General features: G+C 41.8%; 1 pseudogene; it reads left to right on the top strand.

Annotated features, from left to right (window-relative positions):
• LOC119360364 overlaps nt 1-4,661 on the top strand; it is a 7,692-nt pseudogene extending 3,031 nt beyond the window's left edge.
• The last annotated feature ends 1,731 nt before the right edge of the window (nt 4,662-6,392 follow it).

Below are 6,392 nucleotides of genomic sequence, written 5' to 3'. Positions count from 1 at the left end.
CTGCACAATAGTTTGTGGTAAATTACATACCTTCAAACATTTTAATATAACTTATTAGTAATGTCAATTTTGAAGTGTTTGAGATTTGAAAATTTGTATTAAGTGGAATTTTTACAGCAAAAAATGTAACTCAGACGCCCCCCAGCCCCCAAGTCCCCAACCCAGCCCTGCCCGAACCCTAATGCGGCATCTGCTTCTTGAACATTAGGTATCTGCTTCTTGAACTTGTCCATCGACAAGGGTAGCCTTTATCTGCTTCTTTTATTGTAGCCGAATTACATGTACACACGTCAGCATCACTATCTTCTTTTCAAATCAGTTTAATTACTTTTCTGCGTTGCCAGCATCTGCATTATTTATATATTTTTTGTCTTCGATATATATAGGTTAGGGTGTATGGGACCACGGCATGTGTCAATCAGACAGCTTGGATCCAGAATGGAACCATTCAAGAAAACATTTTGTTTGGACTGCCGATCCATGCAGAGACATACAAGAAAGTCATACATGCTTGTTGCTTACAAAAAGATTTAGGAAATAGGAGAGCGTGGGATCAACCTCAGTGGTGGCCAGAAACAACGCATCCAGTTGGCTAGAGCAGTTTATCAAGACTGTGATATATGTCTTCTCGATGACATATTTAGTGCAGTCGATGCTCATACTGGCTCGACTACCTTTAAGGTAAAAAACTTATTGCCATCCTTTTTCTTTTCATGTAGTATTTCAGAATTCATATAGTTGATTAAATTTGGGGTAAATGCAACAGTAACACAATTTTAAATGTTCATGGGATGCACCTGGCGATATATTTTCAAAATGATAAAGCATGATACCAGCCGCCACAGTATAGATGGTTTAGAAAATGTTCAGATATGGAAACTGAGATCTTGAGAAAAGTGCATTCTTGCGATATATTTGATTAATTGAACAGAAAAGGATTCTGCATTTGGCGATCGAATTATAATTTTGTTGATACCGGTCATTAAATATCAGTTTCTTTTGTTCTTTCAAATCTTTTTTTTTCTAATGCTATTTATTTAGCTTTCTCATCACTACAGCAGTGCGAAAAGAAATAAAGGGTTGTGTGGAACTGAAAGTATAGGGCTATGACTAGAATATTGCTAGTATCTTAGCCAATTACTATTAAGTAGCACTAACAGGTAGCCTTTTTCTGCAGGAATGTTTCAAGGGCCTACTCAAGAATAAGATTGTTTTGCTTGTTACTCACCAAGTGGATTTCTTACGAAATGTGGATACTGTATTCGTAAGTTCAATTTTTTTACTGTATGTATTATTTTAGGAGGAAATAGAGTAGACATATATGATTTGTGTAGAAAATAAGTGACTAAGATATCGCAGAGTATCAGTAGCAATGTTTTCTTTCGGTTCAGGGAGTAGGGAAAGAACTAATCTAGTGTTCATACCTATGGTCCCTAAAAACTTTGTATTTTTCTCAAATCTATTTTTCATTTTCTTTACCTGTTAACATTATCCATACTTCATATACTATGCGAAAGATACCATGCTGATGATATCGACAGATAACAGAGATGAAACTGCATTATGCAGGTAATGAAAAATGGGGCGATCATTCAGTCAGCGGTCTATGGCGATTTGCTAGATTCATGTTCAGATTTTTCAGCTCTGGTTGCTGCTCACCACAGTTCCATGGAAGCGCCAGGGGTAAAAGGCCACACTGTTCAGAACACCGAGAATTCTGCAGCCACGATTGACTCCAAACCAATTAAAGAAGACAGCAATACGGCTGATATTGCTCCGAGCAATGAAGCAGGTTCTTCTAAGCTAATTGAGGAAGAGGAAACGGAGAGTGGCCAAGTGAGTTGGCATGCGTACAAGCTGTACATCACACAGGCTTGGGGTTGGTGGGGAGTTGTGCTCATTCTAGCTATATCTGTGCTGACAGAGGGCTCCAGAATGGCCAGCAACTACTGGCTGTCATATGAATCATCAGGGGGCACCATATTTGACATCTCCATGTTTCTTGGTGTCTATGCGTCAATAGTTTCTGCTTCGGTCGTATTTCAGTTCATCAGCCTTCTTTTCATCGCTTTTTTGGGGCTTAAATCAGCCCAGGCCTTCTTCGGTAAGATGTTTAATACTCCCTCCGTTCGTTTTTATAAGGCGTTTCAGACAGCTGAGTTTGAACTGTTTAGTACACTGTCTGAATTTACTAAAATGTCTTATATAAGTGAACATAGGGAGTAGCATTCTACGAGCTCCAATGTCATTTTTTGACACGACTCCTTCAGGAAGAATTCTAAGCCGGGTATGTCTTGTGAAGACATAGGTTTTGTTTGTTACCGGTCATGTATAGAATCTTTTGTTGAAGCATACCCTTGTGTATTCTTTCTGCAACAGCGGACCAAACTAAAATAGACACCGCCCTTCTATTTTATATGGGTATTGGTGTATCAATGTGCATTTCGGTGGTTAGCAGCATTGCAGTCACCTGCCAAGTAGCTTGGCCGTCAGCCATAGCCATTGCAGTGGACTGCTATTGAACATTTGGTACCGGCCGGGTATAATCCCCCTCTCGCGTTGCAATATCCCTCCTTTTATAGCATTGTGCAATGAAGAGACGCCTTCGTTGATACCATGCTTCAGTCCACTCCTCTCAACATCCACTTTAGGAGAGCACTTGCCGGAGCCCGTTGAGAAGCATGGCTCCATTTGGTGAGAAAACTAATGGATGTACAGCTTTCTCAACAGCCAGGCTCGTTGTGCTGGAAGTTAACTAAGAATGGAGAGTTCACGGTTAAATCTATGTATTTAAATGTGATTAACTCTAGCTCTATTCCCAGTTCCAAACATGTTTGGAATGTCAAGGTACCTTTGAGAGTTAAAGTGTTCATGTGGTTTATACACAAATAAGTCGACTAAGCACAACTTGACAAAGCGCAACTGGACTCGTTCCACGAGATGTAGTTTTTGTGATCATGATGAGACCACCAAACACCTCTTTCTTGATTGTCCGATGGCAAAGGTTCTATGGCGGACTATTCACATTGCGTTCAATATTACTCCTCCGACTAATATCAACATGTTATTTGGGACGTGGTTAGACGGGATAGAGTCCCAAACAGCAAGACACATTCGTGTAGGAGTATGTTCTTTACTTTGGGTAGTGTGGAACTGCAGGAATGATTTGGTTTTTAACAGAGCATCAAATACTCATTTTTTGCAGGTTATCTTTCAAGCTACTACATTGATCCGTATGTGGTCGCTACTCTTTCAGACGGAGGCCAGGGAGCATTTGGTTACTGGATCTACCCGATGGGAGATGGTAGCTCGGGCTATATTGAGCCGGTTTGGATGGCGGTCATGTAATATGATAGGCAATTAGTTTTCCTATCTATATTTTTTGCCTGCCGGTTGTGGCTTTTATTTTCTGCTCTTCGTGAGCTTTTTTTGGCTCCTTTGTTTAAGACCTCATGACCTTGTTGAACTTTTTTGCGTTCTAATAAAGGTGGCCGTATGCATCGTTCTATGTAGAAGCCGGGGTTATACCCCTTTTCTAAAAAAAAAACATCTTAAAGGACTCAGTCTTTATATTACCAACCCATAACTGAATAATGAGAAAGTTGGTTTCTGACTTTTATTTATCTTTCAGGATCGTTATATTGCAACATCCCGAGGGCTAACTCGTCTCCAAGGAGTCACAAATGGACCAGTTATTGATCACTTAACGGAGACCATTTTGGGCGCTCCAACTATACGGTGCTTTGGGAAGGAGGATGGATTTTACCAAACAAACTTGGACAGAATTAATTCCAATTTGCGTACGTCCTTCGATAACTAAGCAGCTAATGAGTGGTTTGGATTTCTCCTGGAGCTAATTGGCACTCTTGTGTTGTCCATAACTGCTTTTTTCATGATCAGTTTGCCTAGCAATTTCATCAAGAAAGGTATTATTAAGTCTCCATTAATTGAGTATTTATAGAATTACATTTCATAGGACAGAGTAGACTTACGGTCCTCATGTTCTATATGTTTTCTTGGTCTAAATTTACTTGTTTTCTCGAATCTGATATCAATTCCGTAGAAAATTGAATCTTGTGCCAATTCTTATTCCGCACTGAAAGGTATGCCCAAATCACCAGGTTCACAAATAGAGAACTCTGATTTATGAATCAGAGTCGGTGAATCAGAATTAATAGATTCTTGAATTGGTTGTTGGATTCGCAAACCGGAGACATTCCATCGAACTAGATTCTTAGGAAATGACGGGCCATGAACCGAGCAAACTAAATCTGTTACTGCCATGTTACTCAAGAACAAGTCAACTCATTTAGGAAAAAAAACTAATTTCATTAATTGTGTATACAAAAGAACTATTCTAGTTTGACACTATTCTAGGGGTGTGCCAGTCCGGATGCGTCCACTCCTCCTTCTCCCCCTTTCCTCGCCGCGGGCGGGTTGCGCAGGTTTGCCGATGTCTGGGGTAGAGCATTTGCTGATGGCTCAGTCGGTCGGAGGCGGTCGGTTGGGCCAAAGCCAGGGCCTTTGTGTGGTCCCTTGTTTGCTTGGTTGCAGGGCGGCGGCTCTGGTGGCGGGAGGCACGACATTTGGGAGTGGAGCATGTGTCTCAGGTGCGGGCGGGCAACCATGGCCACGCGGTTGGTGTGGTTGCGGATGGTTGACGAAGTTAGGGTGCGACGGAGGGGTGTGAGCACCTGGGTACACCACTTGCCCAGTACTTGACTGGCCGACGGTGGCACCGGCCGTTGACGCTGTATCCTTCATGAAGGCTCCGTCGTGGCATCCCACTCCTGTCGTCTTGCTCCGGGTGAAAACCTGATCTTCGAGATCTTGCGGTGGCGGCTATACATGGTCGTACCCTTCTGGAAGGCACCGTTTTGAAGTCCTGGCTTCGTTGTTGTCTGGCTCACCTTTCTATTGCAGCTCCAAGCGGTGTTTGCTTGGTTATCGGTGGGGTGTGTCGGTGCCCTGCACCTTTGTATCTTGCCTTGGGTATGTGTGTTTTGTGTTTGTATCGGTCTTTCGGTTGTAATAAGTGTTTGTATCAGGGGAAATCCTTTTTGGTATTACGTGAAAAGTTTATTCACCCACACAATTGTAGCACATTCATATCTGTGATAAACTAACTCGTGCAATAGCTATGCCGACTAGCTAGTTGGTAAAATTTACCAATTGAGATATGAAACCAGCCTAATACTTATCGATTGTGACACACCATCAATTAATGATTGGGCTAAGCCTTTTCTTTTGTACTTGAAGTCTCACTAGAGATATCTTAAATTGTGACACACCATCAATTAATGATTAGGATTGTGACACACCAGCCTAATACTTAAAGGACTGTGCTAACGACCAGTCGACTGGTCGTTAGCGACAGATCCGCACGACTCCCCCGATCGCTCCCGCTTCTCCCGTTCTCCCCCCGATTGACGCGATCCCCCCGATCGCTCCCGCTTCTCCCGTTCTCCCCCCGATTGACGCGATCCATCCGCTTTCTTTTTATTTTCTGGCATGGTAGAAAAAATGTGATAAAAATATTGCAGGAGGTGGGACTCGAACTCCCTACCTTTTGATCCTTCATCACTTGTCATATCCACCTCGTCTAGTTTCGACTTGTGATTACAAAAAAGATCGATAAATATTTATACTGGTACATACACGACTAGAAAAACAAGCCATTTTCCTTTCTTTATTTTTACCATTTTTTCTTCCCTTTTGTACACAGTAATTCGTGCATCATAGACATGATAACTCATGCACTGCTGTAACATTTTGACCCTAGGTAAAAAATTGTTGTAATACACCCCGATAGCTTATATGTAAAAGAGTGTGGTAATTATACGTCACGAACCTGATAACTCATTCAAAAACATCGTGGTAACTATTGACCCGAAGAAAAAAATGTTGTCGGAACACATCCCGATGACTTATCTGTAAAAAGAGCATGGTAATTTATACACTATGAATCAGATAACTCACGCACAAACATTGTGGTAATGTTTTGGACCACAGGGATTTTTTTGTAACACACGCCAATAACTCTCTATAAAGAGCATGGTAATATATACGACACGAACCTGATAACTCACTCACAAACACTGCGGTAACTTTGGGGGTAGAGAAATAAATTGTTTTTTTTGTGGGAAAAAGGTTATCTCCACCGTGCCAAAGTTATCTCCTCCCTTCAAGACCTTCTCTTTTTTAAACTTGGAGCAAATGGTTTTGTGCGACGTGTGAGTTACCATGCTATTCACATAAAAGATACCGAGGGGATGTTTCATCAACTCCCCCACCCCACCCCCCACCCGCCGTGCCAAAGTTATCAGGACCGGGATCCATAAGCTATCAGGTCTAGATGTGTGTGTTATCATGACATTGACACAAAATCTACC

This window comes from Triticum dicoccoides, chromosome 2B, assembly GCF_002162155.2.
Source record: "Triticum dicoccoides isolate Atlit2015 ecotype Zavitan chromosome 2B, WEW_v2.0, whole genome shotgun sequence".
Taxonomy (NCBI): Eukaryota; Viridiplantae; Streptophyta; class Magnoliopsida; order Poales; family Poaceae; genus Triticum; species Triticum dicoccoides.
Note: the sequence above shows the minus strand (reverse complement) of the source record. Positions and strands in the feature narration are given on the sequence as shown.